Below are 18675 nucleotides of genomic sequence, written 5' to 3'. Positions count from 1 at the left end.
ATCAGTTGTATAGCTGCACTGTTTGTGGTGAAACCCAACTATCCCATCATTCTGAATGAAGGAGGCTCTGTTTTAGTGTGTAGGTGGGGAGTTGAAGACAATTGAAACTCATTTTCAGATGATCTTCAAATTAAAAACTGAGCATTGATGGAAAAATTGATTGCTGCTTTATCTCCTGGTGCTGCCCACCCAATAGTGTATCTTGATTTGCCCAGGGCTATTCTGATTAAACTTAGATTAGGTAAAATAACTGAAATGCCTTGTCAGTCTGCTTTTCATTTTGATATGGAGTTCAAGTAGTTTGATTTTAAATCTGCCTAGAGTTCCCAGCTGATCATGATCTGAAGGCTCAATTGAGTGTGGATGGGTGCCTGGATGACTGGAGAGTGGACAATGTCGTGCCTATACTCAAAAAGGGAGACAGCAAATCTGGCTAATTAGAGGCCAGTTAGCTTAACATCTGTGGTAGGGAAAATAGTAGCATCTTTAAAATCTATCCAGATTAAGAGAAAAGAATTAGAAGGATTTCAATGCATTTCAAAAGAGAGTATCATGCTCGACAAGCCTTGGAATTGTTTAAAGGCGGTAACAGGCTTGGTCGATGGGGAAATTCAGTGGATGTAAATACATGGGCTTTCAGAAATCCTTCAATAACATACCACACCCAACATTAAGGGGTGTGGATCTGGGGAGAGATTAGCAAACTGAATTGAAAGTTGGTTAGAAGGGAGCAAACAGAGTTGGAGTTTGGAATAACAATAACAGATACTTGTATTTGTAGTAAAATATCCCCAGGTGCTTCACAGGAGTATAAAGAGACATAAAAAGGGGGAAACATTAGGTCAGGTGACAAGCTTAGTTAAAGAGGTGGATTTTGAAGCAAGGAGTGAGAGGCAGAGAAGTTAGGACCTAGACAGCAGAAGGCATAGATGCCAATGGTGAAGCAAAAAAAGTCAGGATGCACAAGATGCCAGAATTGGATGAGTGGAGAGATCTCGGTGTGAAGAGCTGAAGGAAATGGGGAATGGTGAGGCCACGGAGGAATTTGAACACAAGGATGATCATTTTAAAACTGAGGCGTTGCCAGGCAGGGAGCCAAAGTCAGTCTACCAGAACAGGGGCAATGGGTGAATGGTGTGAATTTGGATAATTATTTCAATATAGGGTGCACTGTGGTCAGGCAATAAGCTGTACCTTTAAGCCAGTAGCATTTTGGATCAGCTCAAGTTTATGGAGGGTGGACGATGAGAGGCTGGCCAGGCAAACATTCAAATAGTTAAATCTGAAGGTAACAAAATGATGGATGAGGGTTTCAGCGGCAGATGAGTTGAGGCGGGAGGGGAGATGGACAGGATTGTGAAGGACGAAGTAGTCAGTCTTGGTGACAGAAAAGATATGAGATTGGAAGCTCAGCTCAGCGTCCAATAGGACGCTGAGGTTCCAAACAATCATGTTTAAGCTGAGAGTGTAACCAGGGCAGGGGATGGAATCAGTGGCTGAGGAACCACGTTTGTGGCGATGGGGGAGTGGGGGGGAAGAAAATGGCTTTTGCCTTCAGGTTTAATTGGAGGAAATGTCTGCTCACCCAGTGCAGCACTGCATGCCTGACTCTACAGAGGCATTGGAGGAGTTGACAGAAATAGTGGAGAGGTGGAGCTGGGTTTTGTTAAAGTATATGTGGCGTAGACATTTCAGACTCTGCCGAGGTAGGGAACAGAGGCGGATGTGGCCCAACTATACCAGTGCCAAAGAATGTGCCAGTTTTCCCAATCCTGTTCCCGGCACCGGCCATTTTAGATGAGGTAGGTTTGAGACAGGCAGCCAATTAGGCTCATTAAAAGACTTGTCAAGGGCAGTCATAGGAGACCGACTGAGATTTTCCAGTCAGCCTCCAGTTTTCCGATGTGACGGGGGCTGTGGGGGGGTGATGCTGGTGGGGGGAATGTTTAACTGCCTGGAGGCGGGCGCCCAGCAGCAGGCCTGGGGGACCAGCACTCCTGGCAGGCCAACAGGCCCTTCCTGAGTGCGTGCAGCCAAAGGCCACCCTGTAGAGGGATTCCCCCTCACCACTGCCCCTCCCCCAACAGCAGTGGCCTGGCTGCTTTTTCTATTTATTAGACTTTTTAATAAAGTTGGTGAGAGGGCAACTTCATGTTCAAGTGCCCTCAGTTACTTATCCTTCACTGTCGCCTGCTGCTCTTATGCTCTAAGGCCTGATTGGCCCTCCAGCTTCAAAAGCTCGCTTGCCACCCTTAATTTGGCAGGGAGCCTGTTTCTGCCAATTAAGGGGACATCCTGGTCAAAAACCCAGTTCAGTGACTTTTTTTTTTCCCCCCTGTGGGGGGCGGCGGGGGATGGAGAAACAGGGAGGAAGTTCAGGACCCAGAAACTGACCCAGCTCCTGTTTGCCGCTAATGAAGTGCAAATTCAGCCTGTGGTTTTAGAATGGTTGTAAGTGGGTGGTAGTGTTACACAGGGTTCAGTTCTAGAGCTAATTCTGTTCACTGCATATATCAATGATTTGGACATAGGGCTAGAGAGAGTGGTGTCAAAATTTGCAAAATAGGAGGTACAGTTAATCCTTTAGAAGACTAAAGGAAGCTGGATAAAGTTGGTGAATGGGCTCGAAAGTGGCAAATGGAATTCAATAAGTGTGAGGTGATAAATTTTAAACAAAATATAACAGCAGTAATTATACTGTAATTGGAAGTCGGCTTGCTGCTATGGAAGATCAGAGAGACTTGGGGTTACTGATTCATAGAACATCGTTAAAGGGCTCTAAGATAGCTAAGAGAATTCTAGGTTTTATCACCACATGTAGAATATCAAAACTAAAAGGTAATCCCATATAAAACATTTAAGACCTCTGTTGGAGTGCTGTGTGCAGTACTGGGCTGCACACTATAGGAAGAATATTGAAGCTTTAGAAAGGATCCAATGCAGATTCACTAGGATGCTGCCTGGTAAGAGGAAATATAAAAACGAAAAGACATTGGAAAAAGTTGGGATTTTTTTCTTAAAATGCAAATTACACAACACTTTGATAGAAGTATTTAAAATTATGAATGGGTGGGGCAAGATTGACAGAAGCAGGCAATTTTCAATCATTCAGGGCTCTAGAATGAGGAGACATGAATAATGTAATAGATTCAGAACAAAGAGGAGAAACCTCTTTATACAGAATGTTGTGAGGCCATAGAGCACAAGAACAAAGAAATAGAAGCAGAAGTAGACCATATGGCCCATTGAGCCTGCTGCGCTATTTAATACGATCATGGCTGATCTTGGGTTTCAATCCCACTTTCCTACCTGCTCCCAGATCCGTTGATTCACTGCGAGACCAAACATTTATCTATCCCAGCCTTAAATGTATTCAATGATGGAGCATCCGCAACCTTCTACGGTAGAGAATTCCAAAGATTCACAACCCCGAGTGCAGTAATTTCTCCTTATCTCAGTCCTGAATGATTGACCCCTTATCCTGAGACTGTGCCTCCACGTTCCAGATTCCCCGACCAGTGGAAACAATGTCTCAGCTTCTACCTTATCAAGCCCTTTCAGAATCTTGTATGTCTCAATTAGATTGTGTCTCATTCTTCTAAAGTCTACAGAATATAAGCCCAATTTACTCTGCCTCTCATCACAGGACAACCCCCTCATCCCAGGGACCAATCTAGTAAATCTTTGCTGCACCGCCTCCAGTGCAAGTATACCCTTTCTTAAATGTGGAGACCAAAACTGCACACAGTATTCCAGGTGCAGTCTCAGCAAAGCACTCTCCAATTTTAGTAAGACTTCTTTATTCCTGTACTCCAATCACCTCGGCCAACATGCTATTTGCCTTCCTAATAGCCTGCTGCACCTGCATGTTAACTTTGTGCATTCCTTGTATGAGTACCCCCAAGTCTCAACACTTAACAGTTTCGCATCTTTTAAAACAATGGTTTGCTTTTCTATTTTTACTACCAAAGTGAACAACTTCACACTTCCCTACATTATACTCCATTTGCCATTTTGTTGCCCACTCACATAACCTATTTATATCACTTTGCAGCCTCTCTATGTCATAGAGTTGTACAGCATAGAAACAGGCCCTTTGGCCCACTGCGTCCATGCCGACCATAATGCCTATCTGTACTAATCCCACCTGCCTGCATTAATTCCATATCCCTCTATGCCATGCTCATTTAAGTACCTGTCCAGATGCCTCTTAAATGTTGCTACTGTTCCTGTCTGCAGCTTACCTTTCCACTGAGCTTTGTATCATCAGCAAACCCCAGGAAAAGTCCTGGGGAAAATTGATGTACAGAGAGATTTGGGTGTTCAGGTCCGTTGTTCCCTGAAGGTGGCAACGCAGGTCAATAGAGTGGTCAAGAAGGCATACGGCATGCTTTCCTTCATCGGACGGGGTATTGAGTACAAGAGTTGGCAGGTCATGTTACAGTTGTATAGGACTTTGGTTCGGCCACATTTGGAATACTGCGTGCAGTTCTGGTCGCCACATTACCAAAAGGATGTGGATGCTTTGGAGAGGGTGCAGAGGAGGTTCACCAGGATGTTGCCTGGTATGGAGGGCGCTAGCTATGAAGAGAGGTTGAGTAGATTAGGATTATTTTCATTAGAAAGGCGGAGGTTGAGGGGGGACCTGATTGAGGTGTACAAAATCATGAAAGGTATAGACAGGGTGGATAGCAAGAAGCTTTTTCCCAGAGTGGGGGATTCAAATACTAGGGGTCATGAGTTCAAAGTGAGAGGGAAAAAGTTTAGGGGGGGATATGCGTGAACATTTCTTTACGCAGAGGGTGGTGGGTGCCTGGAACGCGTTGCCAGCGGAGGTGGTAGATGCGAACACGATAGCATCTTTTAAGATGTATCTAGACAGATACATGAATGGGCAGGAAGCAAAGAGATACAGACCCTTAGAAAATAGGCAACATGTTAGATAGAGGATCTGGATCGGCGCAGGCTTGGAGGGCCGAAGGGCCTGTTCCTGTGCTGTAATTTTCTTTGTTCTTTGTTCTAGGTACATTACTCTCTATCTCTTCATCCAAGTCATTAATAAATAGCTGAGGCCCCAGCACTGATCCATGCGGCACCCCACTATTCACTGCCTGCCAACTTGAAAATCTGCCATTTATGCCCACTCTCTGCTTCCTGTCTGTTAACCAATCCTCTATCCATGCTAATATATTACCTCCCAACACTATGAGCCCTTATCTTGCTTATTAATCTTTTATGTGGCACCTTATCGAATGCCTTTTGAAAATCCAGGTATACTACATCTACTGGTTCCTCTTTATCTACCCTACTATTACATCCTCAAAAATAAATTTGTCAAACAGGATCTCCCTTTAGTAAAGCTATGCTGACTTGTTCTAATCATACTGTGCTTTTCCAAGTGCAATGTTAAGACTTCTTTAATGATAGATTCCAGCATCTTCCCAATGACTGATGTTAGGCTAACTGGCCTGTAGTTCCCTATTTTCTCGCTACCTCCTTGCTTGAAAAGCAGTGTAACATTTGCCAACTTCCAATCTGACGGGACCATTCCTGAATCTAAGGAATTCTGGGAAATCATAGCCAGCGCATCCACTATCTCTGCAGCTATCTCTTTTAGAACCCTAGGGTGTAGACCATCTGGTCCTGGGGACGTGTCAGATCTCTAATACTTTTTAATCGCTGATATTTTCCTTAATTTCCTCTCTTTTTAGCCCCTAGGATACTGCCTATTTCTGGTATGGAACTTGTGTCTTCCACTGTGAAGACAGATACAAAACATTTGTTCAATGCCTCTGCCAATTCCTCATTCCCTATGATTTCTCCTGTCTCTGCCTCTAAGGGACCAACTTTAGCTACTCTCTTCCTTTTTATGTACTTATAAAAGCTCTTAGAATCTTTTTATATTACTGGCTAGTTTACTCTCATTCATTCCATTTTTTTCCCTTTTCATCAACTGGGTTTCCGCCGGGTGCTCCGGTTTCCTCCCACAGCCAAAGACTTGCAGGTTGATAGGTAAATTGGCCATTGTAAATTGCCCCTAGTATAGGTAGGTGGTAGGAGAATGGTGGGGATATGGTAGAGAATATGGGGTTAATGTAGGATTAGTATAAATGAGTGGTTGTTGGTCGGCACAGACTTGGTGGGCCGAAGGGCCTGTTTCTGGGCTGTATCTCGAAATAAATAAAAACTTGGCCCTTTGCTGATTTCTAAAACACCCCCAATCCTCAGACTTGCTACTGTTTTTTGCAACATTGTAAGTGTCTTCTTTTAGTCTAATACTCCCCTTAACTTCCTGAGTGAGCCACGGATGGGTCTTGATGAGTTTTTGTTTTTGAACGGAATTTACTTTTGTTGAACCCTTTGAATTGTTTCTTTAAATGTTTCCCACTGTTCATTTACCACCATACTTTCCGGTCTATTTACCCAATTAACCTTAGCCAGTTCTCCCTTCGTACCTTCACAATTGGCTTTGTTTAAGTTTAAGATTCTTGTTTGTGATTGAAATGTATTACTTTCAAACTTAACATGAAATTCTAAACTAAGAGCAAAATACTGTGGATACTGGAACTCTGAAATGAGAACAGAAAGTGCCGGAAATACTCAGCAGGTCTGACAGCATCTGTGGAGAGAGAAACCATTAACGTTTCAGGTTTGCAACCCTTCATCAGAACTGGCAAAAGTTAGAAATGTAACAGTTTTTGAGCAAGTGAGAGAGGGGAAGTAGAACAGGCTGTGATAGGACGGGGTGGGGGAAGAGGTTAAACGACAGGTGTCATGGAACAGAATGCAAATTGCGTGCTAAATAGTTGTGAAAGATAAAGCATGAGTCCAGGTAGAATGCTAATGGCAGAATAATGAACAAATCTGTATGAAAGCAAAAATATGAAAAATTATTTTAAGACCCCTCCCCTGTTAGCATTCTGAAGGGATCGTTCCCTCTGCAACACCCTGGCCCTCTTCTCCATCACCCCCGACACCTCTTCCCTTTCCTACGGTACCTTCCCGTGCAATCGCAGGAGGTGTAATACCTGCCCTTTTACCTCCTCTCTCCTCACCATTCCAGGCCCCAAACGCTCTTTCCAGGTAAACAGTAATTTACATGTACTATTTTCAAATTAGTATACTGTATTAGCTGCTCACTGTGTGGTCTCCTCTACACTGGGGAATCCAAATGCAGATTGGGTGACCGCTTTGCTTAACAGCTCCGCTCAGTCTGCAAGCATGATCCTGAGCCTCTGGTTGCTTGCCATTTTAATTCTCCACCTTGTTCCCATGCCCACATTTCTGTTTTCAGCTGCTGCAGTGTTCCAGTGAACATCAACAAAAGCTTGAGGAACAGCACCTCATTTTTCGATTAGGCACTCTAAAGCCTTCTGGACGCTATTGAGTTCAATAATTACAGACCATGAGCCCCATTGTTTTTTTTTTAATTTTTTAAATTTTATTTATTTTTTTAACCATGTGCTAGTCTTAAACTTATTTTTCATATTTTTGTTTTCATACAGATCTGTTCATTATTCTGCCATCAGCTCTCTATATGGACTCGTGCTTTGACTTTCACTACAACTATTTAGCACTCTGTTTGCATTCTGTTCCATGACATCTGCCATTTAACCTCTTTTCCCCCCACCCCCCATCCTATCATAGTTCTTCCTTTCCCCCTCTCCATGACCCCCCCCCCCCACTTGCTCAAAGACTGTTACATTTCTAACTTTTGCCAATTCTGATGAGGTGTTGCAAACCTGAAAACATTAACTCTGTTTCTCTCTCCACAGATGCTGCCAGACCTGCTGAGTATTTCTGACACTTTCTGTTCTCATTTTAACATGGTATTATGATCACTATGTCCCAGTGGATATTTTCCTATGACATTGCTTATTTACCCTGCTACATTACACAATACGAGATCTAAGATAGCTTTATCCCTAGTCAGTTATACGTGTTGCTCCAAGAAACTGTCACAACAAGATTCTACAGACTCATTTTCTAGACCATTGTTGCCAATTCGATTGTCACAGTCTATATGCAGATTATAATGCCCCACAATTAATACATTACCTTTTTTACACACACCAATAATTTTCCATTTAATGTTCTGTCCGATAATATAACTGTTAGTGGGCCATTAAACTACTCCCAGTGTTTTTTGACTCCTGCTATTCCTAATTTCCACCCAAACTGATGCTACTTCATGCTCTACTGAGGCCAGATCTCTGCTTATTAATCTTATGTCATCCTTTACTATCAGGGCTACCCCTTCTCCTTTGCCATTCTGTCTGTCTCTCTGACATATTGTGTACCCTGGAATATTCATTTCACAACCTTGATCTCCTTGTAACCATGTCACGGTAATGGCAATTAGATCTAAATCATTTACCTCTATTCGCGCCACTAGTTCTTCTATCTTTTACAGATGCTTCGTGCATTCAGATAAAGGAACTTTTAATTTCATTTTTTTAATCTCTATTCCCTTCAATGACCTTATTTGCCAATGTACAATTTTTGTTAAACTCTCTGTACCTTCCTGTCCCATTCTGTTGGCATTTACCCACATTGCTATCCTGCTCCAATGCCCTGAACCCCCTCTTTGGAATTCTAAATTTCCCTTTACCCAAACCTTCCCTCTTTCTTCTCCACCCCCGCCCCCCCCCCAGGTTTGTTTAAAGCCCTGTCCACAGCCCTAGTTATGCAATTGGCCAGGACACTGGTCGCAGCCCAGTTCAAGTGAAGCCCAACCCAACGGAATAGCTCCCTCTTCCCTGAGTACTGATGCCAGTGCTCCAAGAATCAAAACCCCTTCTTCCCACACCACTCTTTGAGCCATGCATTTAGTTGTCTAATCTGATTGACCTTGTGCCAATTTGCACGTGGCTCAGTTAACAATCCAGAGATGAAAACCTTTGTTCTGCATTTTAGTTTGGACCCTAACTCCTCAAACTATCTAAACAGAACATCATTTCTGGTTCTACCTATGTCATTGGTTGCCACATGGACCGCGACAACTAGATCCCTCCCCCTCCCAATTCCTCTCCAGCCACAAGGAGATGTCCTTAACCCAGGCACCAAGTAGGCAACACCGCCGTCGGAGCTCCCAATCATGGCTACAGAGAACAGCATCTATCCCCTTGACTGGACAAGGTCAGAAGCTGAGGCTTCCCCATCACTGCATGCTGATTTCCCCATCACTGCATGCTGATTTCCCCATCACTGCATGCTGATTTCCCCATCACTGCATGCTGATTTCCCCATCACTGCATGCTGATTTCCCCATCACTGCATGCTGATTTCCCCTAACCTGCCTCACTCACATCCACACCCTCCTGTCCGTGACCATTGGCCATCTCTAATGGTCTCCCTACTCTTAGGGGTGTGACTGTCTCCTAAAGCAAAGTGTTCAGGTAACTCTTCCTCTCCCTGATGCTCCGCAATGTCTGCAACTCGGTCTCCAGCTCCGCAATTCTGAGCTGAAGTCGTGCAAGCTGCAGACATGGTTGTCTGGGATTGCAGTGCATTCCACAGATTCCCATATGCTGCAGTTGCAGCACACCATCAGCCCTGCCATCTCTGTGCAACCTTATCTTTTTTTTAAATGATCTATTTAATAATTCTCACAGCTGAAGTCATGGAAAGTTGCACTCTCATACCTTGGAGTCAAAGGAAGAAGACTCATCAGCTGCTGGAGGCTAAAAATATAGCAAAAGGAGCCCCTCTTTCCCCCTCTGCACAGAATTCCCACGTGCACCAAATTTTCAACTTCACTCTGTCAATGTCTCAATCAGGCAGATGCCTCATCTCACTGCATTCGGCTTAGAAACTGGTCTGCTTTATTGAGATTCTGATGACTCACTAGCTCAGCTTTCTGCTGCAATAATTAACACCTATTGAACCTAACTACTTTCAACTGATTGACAGATAACTGCCACTGCTGGCTGCTTCTTGTTTAACAAGGCTATTTACCTAACCAGGAGATTTAAAGCCAAACTCGTAATGTAAAATTTGAAGTGGACAAAAACTTACCAGAACTTATCACATGCACCAAATTTCTAACTTCACGCAGACAACGTCTCACTCAGGCAGATGTCTCCTCTCACTGTCCCCTCACTGCCAGGGTTGTTTCCACTTCAACTACCAATGTCAAGATTTGAGGTTAGATTTTATAGATGGATGAGAGAAAAGGGGATAAAGGAATATTGCAACAGTGTGGATATATATAATTAGAAATATTAGCTTGGCGGAGGGTAAACGCTAAAACGGACAGGTTGAGCCGAGTGACCTGGTTCTGTGTTGACTTCTCTGTATTCTGATGAAGGATTGTAATTATTAATTCTAAAGCCTGTACCCCACTTCTATGATCACTAGTAATTGGGTGAAAAATTTGAGATTTTTTTTTAAAAAAGCATTGTTTAGTGTACTCTAATTTTATCAGTTAATGAAAAAAAAGGAAATGTTAATAGTTCCTGCAGGTAAAATACAAAAGTGTCCATTTTATCTTCGTATCATGGCAAAAGTGATTTTTTTTTAATGAAGTTGACTGTCTTTTAACTGGCTCCAGCCCCATCTTTTCTTTTTGTAACAGTTTATTGAAATGAATGGATAAGGGATGCAATGGAAGTGACGGGGTGGGGAATGCACACCTGGGGATGGGAAGGGAACTGCTGAAAGCTATCAGCTAAATTTTCCTCGCAATCCCCACCAGAAAATGCAGCCTGCAATTCCTGGTGGCTCCTTTCCCTTCCCACCATCTACCACCTCCACCTGAAAAAAAACAACTGCTACTATTTGCTTTACCATACCAGTTTTAACAATGGAGAATGTCCCAATCACTTCACAGAAGCGTAATCAGGCCAAAAGTGATGCCGAAGCAAAGGAATAAGCATTAGGAGAGTTAACTAAAGGCTTAGGGTGAGTTTAAGGAGCAGCCTAAAGGGGAAGAGAGAAGTTTCAGGAGGGAATTCCAGTGCTTAGGGCCTAGGCAGTTGAAGGCATGGCCCACAATGGTGGAATGAAGAGAATGAGGAATGTGTAAGAAGCCAGAGTTGGAGGAGTAGAGTTCTAAGTATTGTAGCATTGGAGGAGGTTACAGAGATGGGGAGGAGTGAGGCCATGCAGGAATTTGAATACAGATGAAAATGTAACATTTGATACTGTTACAACCGAGGCGTCTTTTCTTCTTCCACTTCCACAGGTCACAACATGTATTTTAAATGTTTACCCAGTTACCAATGCAGTCAATCATATACTCTCTTTTTTTCAGAATAAAATACACCAACCATGTTTCTTTAATAAAACAGCAAAATTATCATAATTGTAAAAACAAGACTTATCCAGTAATGAAGCAAAGCATTAACGCACAGATTGAAATATGAAAGTTCCCTTTTTAAATACCTGACCCACAAACTCACCCACACACTGATAAAAGTAAAGAAATTTTCTCTGCAGAGGCCTTTTACAAAAAAAAGACGAAACAAAACTTTGGCCACATACTTGCTAATTCTTAAAGAAAAAAGGGAAGATATGTAAGGATGTCAGTTGTCCCTTTTGGTCTGGCATCTGGGTACACGGAGACGGGTCACTGGGATCTTTTCAGAAGCAGTTAGTTCTGGAGATGTCGTACAGGCTTTCCAGGAGAAATGTGGCATCAGGGGTTTTAGTTACCACACTCTGGATTCGCAGGGTTTTTTCAAAGAGGTAGAGAAAGAGGAGCTGGCACTCTGGATTTCTCAGGGCCCCTAAGAGAGGTACAGGAAAGCTGAGCTGGGTGTTTCTTTTTCAGCAGGCTACAAGACCAACTGCTTTTCAATACTGACCACACCCCAACTGAACCAAAACAAGATCTCAGAAGTGAAACCAATTCCTAAGCCTCATAAATCTTGGCATGTCACTTCATCTCTGCAAACATCTTCCCCAAGTCACCAAGCTTTCTGTTTATTGAGCTTAAGGCAAGTGATATCTAGTAAAGGTTTGTTTTCAAACAAGACCTCTGTTTTTTGTTGAAAATTCACTGAAAGGACAAAGTCCAGCATCTATGAAATCTTCAGCCTTCCAATGAATCCATTTCCACATTTTAAATGAGTCCTCAAAAACAACAAAAAATGGAAGCACTTTCATAGCAATACTTTGAGCCAGTAGTGACTCTACGTCACCGTGCACAGAGGTGATGGGTGAGCGCAACATGATGCATGTTAGGATACTGGCTGCAGAGTTTTGCTCAACTTTACGGAGGGTGGAAGATGAGAGTCCAGGAGAGTTTTGGAATAGTCACGTTTGGAGGGAACAAAACCAAAGTGGAGAGTTTGAGCAACAAATAAGTTGAGGCAGGGTCGGCAATATGTAATGTTACTGAGGTGGAAGTAGGCAGTCTTTGTGATGGGGAGCATTTGGGGTCAGAAGCTTAACTTGAGGTCAAATAGGGCGCTGAGCTGGCGAACAGTAATATCAAAAGGAAAGAAGGATAAGGTAGAGGGAAGCGGAAGAGATGTAAAAGATAGTCAAAAGCAGCAGAGAGAAGATGTATTGAGAAATAGTAACATGGAGCTAAGAAACGGAAAAGAGAAGGCCATATTCTTCAAATTTACATGTGCAATGAAACGAGAGACAGACGTATCAACAAAAGAAAGCACTTGCATTCGTATGGTGCCATATTTCAGAAATGTCTCAAAGTATTTCATATACAACAAACTTCTTTGAATAATCACTGTAATGCTGGCAAACATGGCAGCCGTCTTGTGCACAGCAATGCCCCACAAACAGCAGTGGGATCAATGAGCTGATCTTTTGGTACTTTTGGCTGAGGAAAGAATGTTGATCAGAACACTGCTCTTTGAATATGCTCTGGGATTTTTAATATTCAATTTAATCACCAAAACTGGTACACTGAGCCTTCAACAATGCAGCACTCACTCAGTACTGCACTCAGTGCCAGGAATAGTGCAGGAATCCCATTTCTGACTTGGGTGACAGCACTACAAACTGATCCAAGCTGACGTAGAAGGTATATTTAAATATAACTAGAGTATTGGAAGTGGATTGGTTAATATATATAAAAGGGAATTGATGATGCTTAGTCTTAAAGTGCTAATTGATGAGTAAACTTGAGCCAGTTGGAAAGCAAGGATTGATTTATGTGTCTGAAATGTGACCTACACAATTTGACAATGCAGGTTGTCATTTGGGGCAATAGAGGAATTTGTCCACGTCAAATGCAAACAGATGGAATGGCTCAAGCAGGATGTGGTTGAGCTATGGCAGAGGTGGAAAGATTGGAATATCTCGAATGCAGATAATTTCTTGCCTTAAATGATGGAAGATTTGTAGGTGTAATGTCTAGTCTTAATGAGGCAAGAAAAATATCAGATTTTTGTCATTGGAGTTCTTTATATTACTGATTCTGTCATCAGCAGAGGGATTGACTTTTTGTGCTCGTGAAAAGATAGTGGTCAAATTGCACTCTCTTATTAGCCATCCCTAGTTGTCCTGAGACTCTGGTCGTGGGCCTTGGTTAGGTTTTACAAGTCAACTGTGTAGACTGGGTGGGGAGTCAGTTGTATGCTCGGTCAAGTCATGGTGACTGGTTCCCTTGCCCAAAGAAAGGGCATGTGTGAACCAGTTCCTTTTTGGTAGTCCAAAAGCCTTTCATGATTATTTTATTTCTGATGCCAGCTCATAAACTCCCAACTTTCAGATCTTTCCATGGTTGGATTTGAGCTTCCAACCTCTAGGTTGTTAGTCGAGTACCAGAAGTTCAATACCACCATAACCTGTTTGCATTAGTTGCCCTGATCAGTACGGGCTGGTTGCACTGATTTTAGTTTTGTGCCAGAATCCCCAGATGAAGAGTTTTAAGTACTGAGCAGCAAATAGGTCAATCGGAATGTTAGCACTTTTAATGTTCATTCTTATTGCTCCACCCTGAGTGGAGCACAGTTTAACATACTTCAAACAGCTGAACTGCTCCCTGAAAATGTATGAAACAGAGGTCAAATATCCAAAATGATAATATTCCGAGCAGCGCACCAGGAGGACAGGACAGGCCAAGCAGCTGATTGATGAGTTGTCTAAAGCATTGGTTGGCATTGAGTACTGTAGTTCAGCAGTATGGTGAGCACTGATATTAATTAGTGAGTCATCGTGATCCTTTGGCCTTCTAGCAAAATGGATGACTTTAACTGGATCCTACACCAAACATAGAAATGGATATCCAGTAGCAGAGGTGAAAGCAGACAATGATGAAGGTGAAGCAACAAAGGATGGGAGAGGGGTACCGGAAAGGGGCAAACAGATAAGTAAGCCATTGCAGTAGGTTCTTCAATCGCCAGAATCATTAGGAATAATGAGAGGTTTGTTATTTTCCTTAGGCAGGTGTATAAAATATGGGAACAAAGATTGATGAGCTAATTAATGATAGGCCTGAAACAACAGTAATGTTACATGTTTGTATTGAAGATACAAATAGAAATCAAGGGAATATGAAGATTTGTAGACGTGTTTAAAGCTAGGTGCAAACCTGATGGAAAATTCCAGCTGTATCCGATGAATGGGGAAAAAATAAGCAGGGTAACAGACTGAAATGATTGTTAAAATGGTGTATACATGGGCGAAGTAGGAAGATTAATTTTATAGATAACTGAAATATTTTAGTGGATAGACAGAAGAATAGCTGATTATTTCTACTGAAAGGAGAGGTTGCACATAACTGAATGGAAGGCTAAACGTTTGGTGCTGTTCATTTAAGTGAATCCTAAGAATGCAGGGGAACAGCTCAAAGTTGTTCATCCTTGTTACTTATTAGCTATTAAATAGAATGAAAGAAAGAGGATTGAGGGTAAAGATGAGGATGCAGTGAAAATAAAAGCAGAAATGAGAACAAGGGTAGATATTACACTTATGGGCAGAATATTACAAATACATTATTGGAAGCAATGTTCCTTCTATGTTGTGTGGCCACACAGCAACTTGAAAGTTCCTCTGCATGTCACGTGAAAGTTGGCCCCTTTTAAATTATCACACATGCAAGGCTGTGTAAAGAAATTTAAAGCGGCTGTGCACTTAAACATACTGCCCACCTGCTCCCCCAAAAAATCAGAGGGAACATTGCTTTGGAAGTGGAGATAAAATCCTGCTTATTTTTTTTCCATCCACCAGATAATGCTGGAAATTACCATCAGGCTAAGATATCAATATTATAAATATTGGTATTACTGAGCCATGGGTCTGCATTTTATTACAAATCTAAACAGGTGATTTTAGCTAACTCAGTGGACCTTCATTTTCAGTTATTTATTTAATTGAGAGCAAAGGCTGGAACATTCACACACTGAAAGTGACTGCAACTTTATAGCCTTGGCCATGTGAGCCGCATGGAAGATGGCAGGATCCCCAAAGACACATTGTACAGCGAGCTCGCCACTGGTATCAGACCCACCGGCCGTCCATGTCTCCGTTATAAAGACGTCTGCAAACGCGACATGAAATCGTGTGACATTGATCACAAGTCGTGGGAGTCAGTTGCCAGCATTCGCCAGAGCTGGCGGGCAGCCATAAAGACAGGGCTAAATTGTGGCGAGTCGAAGAGACTTAGTAGTTGGCAGGAAAAAAGACAGAGGCGCAAGGGGAGAGCCAACTGTGCAACAGCCCCAACAAACAAATTTCTCTGCAGCACCTGTGGAAGAGCCTGTCACTCCAGAATTGGCCTTTATAGCCACTCCAGGCGCTGCTTCACAAACCACTGACCACCTCCAGGCGCGTATCCATTGTCTCTCGAGATAAGGAGGCCCAAAAGAAGAAGATCCAAGGACACCTTCTCCCCACCACCCCCATCTCTTCCCCCCACCGCCCCCCCCCCCCCCCCCAAACACACCAGCCAACCCTTCACCAGAATTGCACTCCCCAACAGGAATTCCATTTTTTAAAAATTAGTTCTTGGGATGTGCATGTGGTGAGAAAGACTGGCGTTTATGGCCCATCTCCAGTTGTCTTGAGAAGGTGGTGATGGGTCACCTTCATAAACTGTTGCAGTCTGTATGGTGAAGGTACTCCTACAATGCTGTTGGGTGAAGAGTTCCAGGATTTTATCTGCTTTTATTTTCTTTAAAAGTGGAAGTATAATTAAATGCATAGATTCTTTAGGCTTCAGAGGAGAACAATTGCAAGCATCGAAAACTCTAAATTGTAGTGATAGACTGACAGAACTGTAATTGGAGAAAGACGATTGTGGTGACGAGTACTTTGAACTCCCTGTGCACTTCATAAAGTTTTCCTGACTTATTTTGGGAGTGAGTGTACTCCCACTCGTACTCGGTGCATAAAAGTAGGTTTTCAACTTTGTCTGTTGTCATGAGACCAGAGGGTGTTGGTGTTAAGCAGTCAAGCTTCATTGTTGGCCAGAGGTTTAAAGGGGCTTTCCTAATCTTTTGGAGTAGATTTCTGTCAGTTACTTGGTGAAATCGATGAACTTTTATTTTTAAAAAGAAAAGAGCTGTTTGTCCAGAAATGTGATTGAAACTTAGGATATATTTAAAGATAACAGCCTGCATTTATGCAGCATCTTTACTGTAGAACGATCCCTAATGTCTTCATGGAGGAGTAACCAGACAAAAATAGACACAATTAAAGGAGAAAATGGGAGGGGTGACCCAAAGCATGGTCGAAGAGATGTGATTTCAGGAGGGCCTTAAAGGAGGAGATGGAGGTGGTTATATAGAGGGGTTTTGGAAGAGAATTGCAGGGCAGTGGGCCTGAACAGCTGAAGGCATGGCCACTAAGGATAGGTTGAAGAGAAGAGGTTACAGAAGATGCTGTTATACACAATTTGTGCATGTATTTGTGTGTGTGTGTGTATTTTTTTTATATGCATATATATCCATACACATATATATAAAATATTTCTGCTTAGTCTACTGTAAAATTAAGACATTTTTGCCTGAAAAACAAGGCTATAGTTTTTGGTTGTTACAGCTCCAATGGGTTTGTAACAAAGACATTGTTGACAGAATGGAAAAACTGCTCCCATTAGCTGATGGTACAAGGACTAAAGGACACCGATTGAAGGTTTTGGGCAAGAGATTCAGGGGGAATATGAAGAAGAACTTTTTTACACAGCAAGTGTTAATGACCTGGAACTCGCTGCCTATGAGGGTGGTGAAAGCGGAGCCAATCAATGATTTCAAAAGGAAATTGGATAGGCACTTGAAGGAAATAAACTTACAGGGCTTTGAGGATCGAGCAGTGGAGGGGGCCTGACTTGATGGCTGCATGGAGAGCCGGCATGGACTCTGGGCTGAATGGCCTCCTGCTATAGTGTAAATGACTCTGACTCTAAAGAGAACATTTTCAAAACCAGATGTGTAGAGAGCAAATTGTCTCTTGTATGATGAAGTATATAGGGGCTGCTTGCTGATTTGGCAAAATACTAAAACATATTGGACAGTGGAGAGATGTGGAGAAGAGTGCAGGCACACGGGCATCTGTACTCATTAAATGACTAATTAACTCTTGAAAACAGTAGGCTGCTAACAAGCTAAGGGACCTGGAGGATCGTTAAAAACAAGTTAATGAAATACAAGAACACATGTCTAACGTTGTGGACCAGGTATGATAAGTAAGCAAGTGGAACTGATCGTAAACAAGTAGGATATAAAAGGCCGGACTAGATAGAAGAAATCACTTCCTTCAAATGAGAGAAAACAGCGACAAGCCTGAAGGTGACCATCTTTGGAAGAAAAGTTCTTGATGGACATAAGTATATGTGAGCAGGAATACAAAAGCAAAATATTGCAGATGCTGGAAATCTGAGATAAAAGCCAGGACTCTGATTCTTTATTTGTCCCATTACCATCTCTTTTGTCATATAATCTCTCCTGCCTTCGAACCTATCACAGAGCTTCCCTTTTCTTTCTTTCTGCTACCCACCACCACCCCCCCCCCCTCCCCACCACCCGTACTTCTGTACTTGCTTAAAACCTGTTACATCTCTAAATTTTTTTCCAGCTATGGCGAAAGATCAATAACCTGAAATGTTAACTCTCTCTCTCTCTCCACAGATACTGTCAAACCTGCTGAGTATAGCATCATAGAAAATTTAAGGCACAGAAAAAAGCCACTTGGCCCATCGTGTCTGTGCCGGCCGAAAAACAATCCACCGTTTCTAATCCCACCCTCCATCATTTGGTCCGCAGCCCTGCAGATTACGGCACTTGAGGTGCATATCCAGACTCCTTTTGAATGAGTTGAGAGTTTCTGCCTCAACTACCCTTTCAGGCAATGAGTTTCATACCCTTACCATCGGTGAAAAAGTTTTTCCTCATCCCCACCGCCCCCCCCCTCCAATTTTTCTACCAATCACTTCAAATCTATGCCCCTAGTCACTGCAAAGGTGAATAGGCCCTTCACCTCCACTCCTCTATCCAGGCACCTCAAAATATTTCAACATTTCAATCAGATCTCCTCTCAGCCTTCTTTATTCCAAGGAGAACAACCCCAGCCTATCCAATCTTTCCTCATAGCTGCAATTTTCCGGTTCTGGCAATATCCTTGTAAATCTCCTCTGTACCCTCTCTAGTGCAATTACATCCTTTCTGTAATGAGATGACCAGAACTGCACACAGTACTCTTGTTGTGGCCTAACCAATGAGCTGTACAGTTCCAGCATAACGTCCCTGCTCTTATGTTCTATACCTC

At 42.7% G+C, this 18675-nt stretch overlaps 1 protein-coding gene across 1 annotated transcript in view; it reads left to right on the top strand.

The window, feature by feature from the left end:
- Positions 1-18675, top strand: part of LOC137360866 (zinc finger protein 107-like) — a 68555-nt gene that overhangs the window by 20016 nt on the left and 29864 nt on the right. The gene's annotated exons all lie outside the window — the stretch shown is intronic.

Source organism: Heterodontus francisci, chromosome 3, assembly GCF_036365525.1.
Source record: "Heterodontus francisci isolate sHetFra1 chromosome 3, sHetFra1.hap1, whole genome shotgun sequence".
In the NCBI taxonomy this organism is placed as follows: domain Eukaryota; kingdom Metazoa; phylum Chordata; class Chondrichthyes; order Heterodontiformes; family Heterodontidae; genus Heterodontus; species Heterodontus francisci.
This window is presented reverse-complemented; position numbering and strand designations above follow the sequence as displayed.